Below are 13,435 nucleotides of genomic sequence, written 5' to 3' on the forward strand. Positions count from 1 at the left end.
CACTGAAGATTCCATTCTAGCGTGTATGTGTCAAACCTATTTGTTGCTAACTGCAAACTGATATCTCTCGAAAACAGGACACAAGAAGATGCCATATGATAAGGAGTTGGTAGGCAAACTTCTACTTAGGTTCTAGATATAATGTCTTGATTGATTAAATAATTAATGGCTAGTCAGCATTCACTCATTTCAGCATATTCTTGTGACAGGAGATTAATTATGACACTTGCAAAGTAGTCTTAAGAATTGGAGATAGTGTTTAGGGCAAATCAGTGGCCTTATCCTAATAATCTTTTGCCTACATACCAAAAAGTTGCTTCAAGCATTCTTTAGAAATGCTGACGTGAACATTTGGCCTACCAAAGTTACCCAGGCCTAAATCCAAATATGGCCTATGTTCCTTAATTTTTAAAGTGCACTAATATGTTGCATATTAATTAGTCTGCATAGATCCTACTGGTGCACACTAATAATTAAACTACTCATTTCACAGTGCTTACTATTGTTGGTAAAACGATTTAAGATGACTGAAAGGTGTATTGATTTGCAGACGTAACTCAAGTTCTTAAACTATAGTAGGAACTGTAGATTCTTATATACCTTTAAAAAATATTTGGTGTCTCTTAAGAAGTGAAAAATTCCATATAAATAGATTTTTTTTTTTCCTCTTCATGCACAGTCCTGATTACTATTACAGCTGACCTGTTCCATTACAAAAGGCTAAAGGCTCTGTTGGAGGGAGAGGAGAGTCAGAATTGTTTATCCTAGCTTCATTGCTTGTTACTGTTCTGTAGAGGAGTGTTTTAGGTAACAACACAATTGTGCACTGAGAACTTCAGAAATGCATATTCCTGTGTAGCAAATCTCAATCCAATATTTACTTAATAGGTGAGCTACATTGTACAGTAATGATGTCTGATACTTGCAGAATCCTGTGAAATGAGCATATTACAAAAGCAGTAGGTTAATTCCCTCACTGCTGATTAGTAGAACCAGGCAGTGTGTACATTCAGATCTAGAACTACATCTGATTTAAAATCCAACAAAGAGTGCAGTTTGTGGACAGAAAGGGACAGGACATGAAATATAGGTGTTTTTTTTTCTTTTTAAGTAATAGTTTCAGGTACCACACTTGCCCCGGAGACCTCTTGACAATTTTTGTGATTTTAAAATTGTTTTCCTTTATATTAAAATGGGTTTTCTCTCCCGTTGCTGTGTGAAATAGCCACACAAAGAGACGAGGAAGCTGATTTTACCACAGAAAATTAATGATTCACAACAAATTGGAAAAATAGATTTTTGTTCCTGTAATTTCTTTCAGTTATGATAATATCAATGTTAGCTATAGGAGTAGGAGGTTAAAAAAGTAGACAAAAGTATGATTTTTACATTGACAGGCAGATTATCCCCCAGCTGTGGATGTCCATATCAATGGATGCTTCTGTTACCTGAGAAAAAAACTACAGGTAAGAAATATTTTTTTTGTCTTTGCTTGAACAAGTCTTGTATGTGGACTTTGACATCTGATATTGTGGTGGTATTTCCATATCAATGTGGTTTGGAAATTAATATGTCAAATTCTAAACCTATTGTTACCTGTGGATTCTTCTCTTAGTGGAGAATTAGATCTGCCTCTCAAGTGATGTATTCTGCTGTCTACAAGGTAGATCTTGTTCCCTTGTCCCCTATTCTGACAATGACCACCAACTCCATTCACTGGATCTGAGGGTTCTAGGCCTGAAGAAATGTCAGTGTTCACGTCAAGATACAGGAATGGTGATAGTTCTCAGAAGGGGAGAAGATAGGCTATTTAGGTCTCACTCCAGGAAACAGTTGCAACCCACTTTTGTTTCTGAACAGCCAGCATTTTCCCTCCTTCACAGCATATCAGATCAGCATCCTCTTATAAATTAGCCAGTCCTCATGTAACACCCACTGGAATAAGTCTCCTCGCTGTAATTGAAGGTGTAGTGGAGAATAATGGACCACACTAAAAGATTTTATTTTAAATTTTGATTTCCAGCGTTGAGTTCAGCACAATAGTAATTAGTGCTGTGAAGAACTCCTTGAGTGGAATAGTGAGAACTATTCACATCCTTGCAGTATTTGGGCCTTAGCTGAGATGAAAACAGGAGACAGCAGCACTGATAGTTTGGGACTGGGGATACAAAGGTTAAGACAATGTGACGGGGGGTCCCTTGGGAGAGTAGTGTAAATGTCCTGCGGGTTTCATAGAAGAGTTTTGCTTATTTTCATTTAAATATATACGAAAGTAGTTTATAAACCTTGCATAAGTGAGAGAGGAGGGCTTACAAATAGGTTCTATGCATAAGAGCTGCATGAGAGAAAGCAGACATTCAGGCCATGTTAAAAAAAGTCACACTATTGTAGCAATATCAATGTTGTTATATTGCTGTAAGTCCTTAATACAGCTGCTTCACTCCAGCACAAAGTGGGGTTTGCTTTGATGTTAACAGATGAAGCTACACTGGTGTAAGCCCCAGTTTGAGCTGCAACGGCACATCTAGTTCCACTAGTATGAATTTCCTTAATGTGGACAGGAATTTGCTCCCTACCTTGAGCAAAGACAACAAGGTAGGGAGCAAATGTTAACTGAAGAAAGTGATAAAATTCCTATTTTAGGGAAAGTTATCATATGTTCTATACTACCTGTCCTCGGGAGCCAAAAAATCTTACCATGTTATTGGTGAAACCGTGTTATATCAAACTTGCTTTGATCCGCCGAAGTGCGCAGCCCCGCCCCGCCCCCCTGGAGCACTGCTTTACCTCGTTATATCCGAATTCGTGTTATATCAGGTCGCGTTATATCGGGGTAGAAGTGTATCTAATCAGAAAAAGTTACCCTCTTTAAATTTACCTCTTTAACTGAGGGTTTCTTTGTTTTATTTTATCCCACCCTTAACATTTCTTTTAATGTAGTTTGTCTGTTATTTATCTAAGATTAGATTTTTAACAGTAAATGTCGGTAAACATCAATTTCACTATATGCACACAAACCAACAAAGGCTAATTCCATCGATAAGAATCAAAATATACAGCTATGCAAAGTAAGAAAAATGCTGCTTGAGAAGTTATTAGAGTTTGATTTAAGGATATTTACTTTATATATTTTGATATGTGATGTTGACAATTTGTGTTTTAATGGTTATAAACCCTTAACTTTTTGGATCTCAGTGTCCATTTTCATTAAGTAGTCTGACTGCCCCCATTGTCTGATCCTCCCATATTTTCCCGCAACTGTGCAAATTAAAATCAATAAAAACAATTTAAAAGCTTAAAACTCTTAATTTTGTGCAACTGTGAACATTTAAATTGATAAATTGAAAAAAAGTTTAAAAATAAGCATTTATATTATGAGTCAAAATTATAAAAAAACTAAAATAAAATTTCCAAGCCTATTTATATCCAAGGTGATGCTGACAGCACTTAGCTCCATAAGAGGCAGGAGTAGTTCATAGAAATTGCTGAATCAACCTCCAGCAGAAATGTTATGTGCTGTAGGAAGATCGTTAATCAGTTATTTTCAATTCTTTTTCCCCATTAGATCAGCATCTGGTGCCAGTATTGCCATTGTTGGGCTACTCTGTGAATTTCAGTTGGTAAGATACTGAGTCACTTCTCCCAGTAATAGCTAACATAGGCCAGACTTGCTATTTTTTTCCAGCATGTGTCCTTGAAAACCTTGTACTGTGGAATTCATAACGGTTTCAGGGAAATTTGTGGTCCAGTTTTTACTTAAATTCCTAATGCAGTATAGCACAGATACTATAAATCTAGTTAATCCTTTGATGGAAATTAGGGTATCCTCTTGTGATAATGGGAGAAGATTCTGACCATCTAGAGTGTCTAGGCTTAATAATCCCAACCCAAGTCTTCTGACCATGTTGATTATCTAGTCCGTGGTAACCTCTCAAATTTGTTTCAATATTATAACTGTACCTTGGGTTTTAAGTGTCCATGAATGAATGTGTATATTTGTATATTCACTCCCACCACGAAAATGCGCCTACACACGTCTCCCTCTGGCAAGCATACTAGTTTCCTGCAAATTAGCACAATTGTATTGATATTTTGTAGAAAACCTGGGATATTTTGTGTGCTTAAAGCTGAAGGTTTCATTGAATACAGGCCCAATGGGAGATAAGTTTATTTGAGACATTTTCACAACTTTAATGAGCAATATTTTGAAAAATACAAATCAAAGATATTTTTCCAGTTTCTGCTACTCTGTTGGAAGAACAAGTACTTTGTACTAATGGGATGAACCATGCACATTCATTAGAACAGCAGCAAAGAAAGGCAAACTGCACCAGCCTCTAAATCAAATAATTTTTTGTAATGTTAGCCATGTAACTCCGAAAGAGTAGGGAAGCCAGTGTTCATCCTCTTAACACACAGGAAGTAGAGTAACTTCTGATGAGGTGAAAGTGCTGCTTTCTAAGGGTATGTCTGTACTACCCGCCGGATCGGCGGGCAGCAATGATCCAGCGGGGGTCAATTTATCGCGTCTAGTCTATTGACCCCCGAGCGTTCTCCCGTCGATTCCTGTACTCCGAGAGAGAGAGGCGCAGGCAGAGTCAACGGGCGAGCGACAGCAGTTGACTCACCGCAGTGAAGACACTGCGGTGAGTAGATCTAAGTACGTCAAACTTCAGCTACGTTATTCACATAGCTGAAGTTGCGTAACTTAGATCAATTTCCCCCCCCCTCCCCCAAGTGTAGACCAGGCCATAGTGGCAATATGTACCACACCCCAGCCTTAACAGAATTAAAAAACAAACACAACTTCTGAAGTCTCTAAACCTCTAAAACCAAAATGTGTAATTATATTTATAGACGTAGATATAGATATTTAAAAGCATAGGAAGAAAAACAAGGGCACACCTCACACAGGCATTCAACGTATTTTCATATTTAATGCTTTGTGCTAGATTTGATGGCACTGGAGACTGAAATCTACTATTCTTTCTCTAAGGCAAATCCACAGAGTCTGACACTGGGTCTTCATTCTAGGTGGTTGAGCTCCCTTCTTTCTTACCTACCCTATACTCCATTCCTTACCATGTGTCTCTGTCCTTTTTCACTCCCCCCCTACTGGCTGCTTGTCCTTTTTGCTCTCTGTTCTCTCATTTACATTTTGTCCCTTACCTTCTTTTCTCCTGCCCCCACTTCTTCCTTTTCTCTTCTGTGGTCCTCAAACCCACCCAATCCTTTACTTTCTCCTTTGATCTTGACCCTTCTTCGATCTCCAACCTTATGGTCTTTGGATTCCTACCCTACTGTTCCACTCCTCCAGATGTGTATTGTGCAGAACTGGAATGGTTTCTGTGCCTGGCACTCTGCTGCTTTGCTTCAGGTAGAGCAAGGAGGGGAGAGCTGAGCAGCTGCACTGAGCCAGCAGATGTGACAGTACGAAAGCAGCATTGATCCACACTCCTACCACACATCAAGTCTGTTTTGTCCCTACCCCCCACTTCTCATAACCCAAGTAATCTCTTGCAAAGTGATTTTAGGTGCCTCAATATTTGGGTGTCAATGTCAGATACCTTGGACCTGATTTTCAGAAGAGCTAAGCAGCCACAATGCCAACTGAAGCTGGAAGTGGGAACTGCAGGTGCTCAGTACCTCTGAATATCAGACCCAAATTGTCTCAGATTGGGCACCCAAAAATGGAGGCATGTTTGAAAATTGACTGCATGTGTTTGGAGAGAGGGTGTTTTTCTTTGCAATTGTCAGGTGGTAACTTCTGCTGAGGAGGCAGCCAGGTAAAGCAGAAGAGCAGCCCCCATGAAAGTTGGGGTTCAGCAGTAGCCGTTTTCAGGAAACGGCATGGTTTTGCTTGAAGCAAATTGATGCAAAGTTAGCCTGACCAAAGTGTAGGCATTGTACTGGTATATAAATAACTTGAAAACCGTTGTGTTATTGTAAAATGACAGTACATTGGGATTATTATAATTATAGTGTCTGTTAATGCAGAAAAAATAAATAAACCTCCATTCCGAAGGCTGAAACTGTAAACAAAATCCTGTAATTAAAAATATATCAACCCACATACAAAAGGAAGGAACAATGCAAACCAAAAAGAGGAGTACAAAATAATTACTATATACTGTACAGTATTGATGGAGAACAGACAAAAGAAGCCATGTAGTGAAGGGATGATGGTGACAGATATGCTGTTAGTAATGTGCCAACCCAGCTGAATGTGGCTATACTTATGGTCACACTGATGAGCCAGAGGGGAGTTAAAAATGACTGCACAAAACCATTGTTAACAGGGCTGGCTTTGAGGTCCAAGGAGAGGAATATTGCATTTCATTTTGAAAAGTCTAGCCTTTTTCCTTGCAATGATAGGTGTGGGGACACAAACTGGATATATGCAGAGCAGTAGAATTGAAAAGTGCACGCAGCAGCTCAGCTCCACTTCTGCAGCAGGAAGCTGGGGACGCCTAAGGAATCTTTCTGTCTCCAGTACACAGATACTTTTTATTTATTTAAATGATTTAGTTAAGTTTTGATATATTTCAGAATTAGCTTTCTAACCCTTCCCAGAATCCTCACACCCCCCCCCCCGCATATCACAGTAGACAGAACCAATATACATTTGAAAATTTTCAGAGGCCTGCCCCAAACCGCAAAGGCTGGCTTTCTTTATTGCAATTTCCTGCCCTCTCTGAAGCTAGCTCTGAACTGGCTGCTGCTCGCACAAGTAGCTGCCATGTTACAGTTGTGGCCACAGTGGCTGTGCTATGGTAGCTGCTCTAGAGAGACATTACTCCGCTACCAGAAGTACATTGGGGGGGCATCATATAGCCCTTATTTATTGCTCCCTGTTAGCTGTTCCAGAAGTGCATGGGGGAGCAGGAAAGAGGTCCTGTTGAACTGAGTAGTAATCTTGCAACTCATCTCTCAACACTGATGCATGCCCTGCCCCACCCTGAGCCCCAAGTTTAAAGGGTTTGACAATTTGAAAGAACTTGGACCTTCCTTTCCACACATCAGCTCTTCCCATCTCCACAGAAAACAGGATTTCCCAGCCAGCCCCCAACACACACACACCAAAGCATCTGTTTTTTCCATCCACACCCCAGCTGACCATCCAGCCCACCCCCAGTGGCCACCCAAGAGCTACCCAACAGCCACTCTACAGCCAGAGCAGAATCTGCTTATCACCCCCATTGTTGGTCTAAAGCAGTGTTTCTCAAACTGGGGTCGCCGCTTGTGTAGGGAAAGCCCCTGGTGGGCTGGGCCAGTTTGTTTACCTGCCCCGTCCGCAGGTCCGGCCGATTGCGGCTCCCACTGGCCGCAGTTCGCCGCTGCACCAATGGGGGCTGCTGGAAGCAGCGGCCAGTAAGTCCCTCAGCCTGCGCCGCTTCCAGCAGCTCCCATTGGCCTGGAGCGGCGAACCGCGTCCAGTGGGAGCCGTGATCGGCCAGACCTGCGGACGGGGCAGGTAAACAAACCGGCCTGGCCTGCCAGGGGCTTTCCCTACACAAGCGGCGACCCCGGTTTGAGAAACACTGGTCTAAAGAATAGCCTATGGAGAATCTACCTGGAGCAATCTCAGTGAGGTACAGGAGAGCCAAAGGTGGGGATAGACTTTTGGATTTGGAAGGTGATGGTGGAAGGCTTGATAAATTTCTGAGGTCATAGGGTTTTTTTTTAAATAAAATATATAAATGGCTTAATTGACTAACTTCTTGTAGTCTTCTTTGAAGAAAAGTGTGTTAAGGAGGGACTTGAATGAGGACAGTGTAGTGGCCTTGCTGGCCAGCTCATCTACAAAAGTTCAGTTTATAATGTACTACATTATCAGCATCTGTATGTGTGACATTGTCGAAGGTACAATCTGGACTGACGAAAAGCTGTGTCCCCTCAGTTCTCCAACCAGGGGTGCCTTTACACTGCTTTGCTGTGAGAGTGACCACTCCTGGTCCACTCTCACACAGCCTCCAGCATGTAAATTACTCCCGTTTATATTGTATGAGTGCTGTAGCCAGTCACTCAAGAATTACTCTGCAACACCAGCAAATTCCCAGTCCCAGACATTCCCCCAGAAATGTATGTCTTGTGCTGCCCAGCTCTCTCTTGGACAGTATAAGCTCATATGAAGTCTGTCATTTCATTAATAGAAGATGATATGCACAAATCCTGTTATCCTGAATGGAGTTTCCCGAACACTTCAAAGACACTGGTTTAAGTAAAACAACAAAACAAATTTATTAACTACAAAAGATAGATTTTAAGTGACTACAAGTAATGAGGCATAAAAATCAGAATTGGTTACAAGAAAATAAAAGTAAAATGCAACTAGTACTTAACAAGCTAAGTGAATTCAAAGCAAAGGTCTCTCTCACCACGTTACAGCAGTCTTACTGGCTGAATTCCTTTGTCAGGATCCCTCCCCCATTCCAATGCTGCTTTCTTTGTTCTTCAAGTATTGTCAATATGAGTAGAGAAAGAGGGAGTGTCTGCTCCCCCATCTATAGCTTTTTCTCTTCTTTGAGCATCATCTCCAACTGAGGTTCAGGAGACTGGAAGTCTGTGTGGACGGGAACTCTCAGCTGTTCCTTTAACAAGATGTAGATTTTTGCCCACATCCTCTTTCCTGCCAAAGAATGGCCAGTTACTCAGGTGATGGTCCATTTGATTTTGTTGACACTTGGTTGAGGCATTGGCTAGCCTTTTGTCTCTGGGGAACTGGTTTGTGACTGCTCTCCAGCCTTGTAACATACTCTTGGAAGGGGAAAGAGTGAGGATCAGGACTGGTGCTTCCAAAAATTTCAACCTGCATTACCTCCCAATGTCTAAGAAACCTTACTAGTGACAGACAAACTCTCTGTTGCTCTGGGCGGAAGTAAAAAATGGAGATGCCCTCCCACCCTTCTGGTTTGTTCCAGCTGAAGTCAAGAAGTTTAAACAAGTTTTTAAAATTGATGCAATGCCAATCTTGTTTTACGTGATTAGAGAGTCATTCACTGGGCTAACAAACCATGTAACTGAGCTTAATGAAAATGGGAACGTTGAATGAAAATACTGTATCCTTTCAGAATGTTGCCCTGTTGTTTAATGTTGCCCCAGAATTTTGCCTGTCTGGCCCACGGAGGACTCCATCATGTCTCCTCCCTTCCCCAGCACACTAACTGAAAACCAAGGAAACTGACTTGTCCTCAAGCCTTGTCCTAGTAAACAATGTACAGTACATGTTTGCATGTATCTAGTACATACTCATATACCAAATATGTGTGCAGTGCAAGTCTGGCAATGTGTTTTTGGTACTATTATGCAAGTGAAAACACTAAACTCCTAAACCATAAATCTGTTTATTACATTTGTAACTATGCTTTGTATTTCCTGTCACACATTATACAGTTTAGCACATAAGAGTTTACTTAATATTTTGAAGATGTGCTTGCTAGACTTGTAACTACCACTTTGTACTCACTGCTGTATTACACATCTAGTACTATGGGTTTATATCCCTTAATTGACTGTTTGTATTGGACTTTGTTAATATTGCAGTATTTAATGGACAGTAGGCTTAGATGTGGAAAGGGGAGCTGAATTTATCACAGCCTTTACAAAGAGTTTTAAATCATTACACAGTAAGCATTAACAATTTATTTTGTATTTTTTCTAACGGCCTGAACCAAAGCACACTATAATTAATGGAAAAATTCCCACTGACCTCAATGGGCTTTTGAGCAGACCCGAATACAGTTCAAGGTTCACGCGACCTTTGTTTGACATCAGAAAAAGTTCAGGCACTTACCTCTAGGAGTTTGAGGCCTAGCTTCAGAGGAAGGAGAGGATTGGAAATGTAAGCCTCTGAACTGCTAGAAAAGCTGACTGAGTTGCATATATGCAGTTCCCAAACTATCACAAGTGTATTTCAACACTCTCATGGAAGGATAAAATTCACAGATCTTTGGTCACAAATCTGCGAAGAAGATAATCTTAAAGCCGATTTCATGGTTACTTTGACATTCACTGCTTGCGTGCTGTTTAACTTTCAAGTTTTTTCTGGTTCAGGAATCCTGTGGCCTTTTCAGAACCATCCAATTATTAAATCATTCAGTTCTCTTGTTCTAAGTTTTTCTTTGACTTATAATTTTCACCAGCAGCCTTGCTAGACTCAGTCTCAGATAATACAAGGTGCGTTTGTGCTGGGCAAAGGACTCCAACCTTCTGCTAGCAAAGATATTTTAAGGAATAGTACATCTCTTCTGGACTACAAGCCTCGGATCAGGCAAAAACACAATTTGTTAGTTTCTGATTTCCTTTGGTTCTTGCTGCCTTTTGGATACAGTCCCAACTGTGCAAGACTGATATAATAGCACTGTGTCTGGGCTCTAGTATTCCCATCACACAGGGATTCTGTATGTGAACTCTGCCTCTAATGAGCTGTCTTTAATAATAAACACTGTAGCAATTATGGAATCATGGGATAAAAGGGAAATCATTCCCCTTCGCTGCATAGTTGGTTTGCTGAAATTGCCAACAAAGGCACCAGTTGTGGTGGTGGTTTCTGTGGTGTGGACATGTCCATGAGGAACTACACCGAGACCATCGACTATTCCACATAAGCCACTGAGCACCTGTCACTCAGCTGTAACAGTGTTCTTTCAATTTAGATCCAGACCAAATTTGTGCTTGTGAGGGGGTATATATAAATCCCCTGAATCATCCAGTCTCCCTCTTATTGTATGTGTATAGATTTCAAACAGGAGGAGGGAGGTGCTTTCATTCACTGGTGGTGGTGGTGGAATTACACTTTGCGGTGAAGAAGGAAAAGCTGGTTGTGTTGCAAATGGGACATTTAGTGGCAGCTGAAAACCTTAGATGATGGTTCACACTGTTTCAGCATGTGTCAGACAAGTCTAAAAGCTTTCTCCTTGAGGACTGAATGTGCTATTGACTAATTAAATATTTCACCAACTTAGGCAGTTGGAGGTTGTTTAATTAAAATGGAGTAGGTAGCACATATTACATCAAACATTTATTTTAACGCTGAAAACTTGGGAAATGAGAATTAATAGATTCATGCAGGAGTGTACTTACAGGGGATTAATGACTTCTGTTAAAATGGTGATTTTTCATTTGAATACATTATTCTGAGTATGTACATTGAATGCAAAAAAAAATGACTAAGAAGAAAAATTGGAAGCAAGGAAAGCTAGCGCTGGATTGTTTTCTTTGCTTTCGTGACCTGGAATAAAATCCTGGGCTGAAGCTTCATATTGGATTATGATCATCATTATGGCCCTGCAGAACCTCACCTGGAGCCTTATGCTCAATTTTTGGTGGATCATAGTACAGGGGAAAGGTCACAGAGAGGGCAATAAAAATAATGGAGATCAAGCATTAGGAGAAGCAGCGTTATGTTTAGATGATGGAAAAGAAACCTGATTGAGGCAGGTATAGAATTCCAAGGCATTTAGGGCTCAATCCAACTCCCATTAGGGTGATCAGATGTCCCGATTTTTTGGTCTTTTTCTTATATAGGCTTCTATTGCCCCCCCACCCCCGTCCTGATTTTTCACATTTGCTGTCTGGTCACCCTAACTCCCATTAGGGTAAAAGCACACAAAAGACCAGATTTCACTGGAGAGACCAGATTTCATGGTTCATGATGCATTTTTTGTGGACGTGAATTTGGTAGGGCCCTACTCATAAACATGTAATACAGATATAGACAGATTGGGGCAAGGAATCTGTCTATATCTGTATTACAAAGAGCTTATAGTCTAACAAATGGAAGGGGTAGGGGACAGAAAGGATGAGGGGAAGGACAGTATAATTATGCAGTCTCTGGGGAGTCTAATACACGACTTTCTGAAAATCATGTCCCTTTTAACAGTCGTTCGCTGGGAACCCAAAAATCGAGGCATCCATAATCATTAGCTGCTTTAAAAAAAAAATCTTGGCCACGGATGTCTATTTTCCTAATCTGCTACCCCAAGCCTGGCCTTCTGTGATGTACTGCTGCTAAGAGATCTTCTGCACCTCTCCCCCATCCAGTATGCTCCCAGACCAGATGACATAGCAAAGTAGTGCCCAGATGGTTTGAGTATCTGTTTCTGCTGACCGTGTATGTGTACAGACAGCATGTTCTTCAGCCGGGATCAGGATACTAAATAGTAATGAAGAAATAGTCTGTCTTCTTTCAAAATGTCACTGCTGTGGTAGTCATTAGGTCTTTTGCAATTACACACATCATTTACTTGGACACACCTTTCTCTTTGAACCACACTGCACCACATCACTGATAATATTGCCAGTCACAGAAGCCCATTGTTCTGATCTTGTATTAATTCTGCAATAATTTGACACCCTACTTCTGGAAGGCTCACTGGAATCTATGGATGTGGATACAGCCTGCTTCTCGAAGATCCTCTCATTTACAACAGCTTAAGCCCCCAAAATATTATTATTTGACTGATAACTCTAGGTATGTTTTAAATGTATTAAATTAACAGGAAAACATCTTTTTGTTAATACAAATTCTCTTTTATTTCCCTCTTCTTCCTGAAGCATCCAGAATGCATGACTTCATCTGCTTTATTAACTTGAGTCTTGGAAATGCTGGCTTTGTCTCAGAAACCACTAAATTGTGCTAAGCAAACACCAGTGCTAGTCAGACTATATCAGGGTTTAGATTTAAAGTCTTACATGCAAGTAAGTTTCCCAGGAGTCACATTTTTATGAGATCATCTTTAATGATAGGGGATTGTCTGATTTGGTTAACTGGCTTGAACATGTAGGGCATCAGAAAGGCCAAATAAAAGATCTGTTGTTTGAAAGTATTTTATAACTTTTTTAAATTACATTTTGCATTAAAAGGAGCATTTTTAAATTGTGGCTTTGTAACCTTCTACCCTGAGCATGATAGTTTCTGTCCAAAGAAGGTGCCAAGTATCAGAGGGGTAGCTGTGTTAGTCTGCATCCACAAAAACAACGAGAAGTCCGGTGGCACCTTAAAGACAAACAGATTTATTTGGGCATAAACTTTTGTGGGTAAAAAGCTTCTTTCATCAGTTCTGAAGAAGTGGGTTTTTTTTACCCACGAAAGCTTCTGCCCAAATAAATCTGTTATTCTTTAAGGTGCCACCGGACGACTCATTTTTTGTCCAAAGAAATAATTCAACTAAAGTCCACTATTGAATCAGAAGTGTTTTTCCTGCAGAGAGAAAACAGATCCCTCTTTTGCCAACACAAACTTTTATCACTAATATAACTGCAGTTTTATTCAAAACACACTTTCCATAGATCATTGTCATTCTTGTATATCAAGTATATGTGCTGATGAAATCAGAAGAGAATATACTTTAATAGGCGTCCTATGTGAGCAGTTATATAGGGATTTCAGAGTATTGTGAAAAAAGTGCATGAACAGCATAGAAAATGACCAAAA

This window comes from Emys orbicularis, chromosome 1, assembly GCF_028017835.1.
Source record: "Emys orbicularis isolate rEmyOrb1 chromosome 1, rEmyOrb1.hap1, whole genome shotgun sequence".
NCBI classification, from domain to species: domain Eukaryota; kingdom Metazoa; phylum Chordata; order Testudines; family Emydidae; genus Emys; species Emys orbicularis.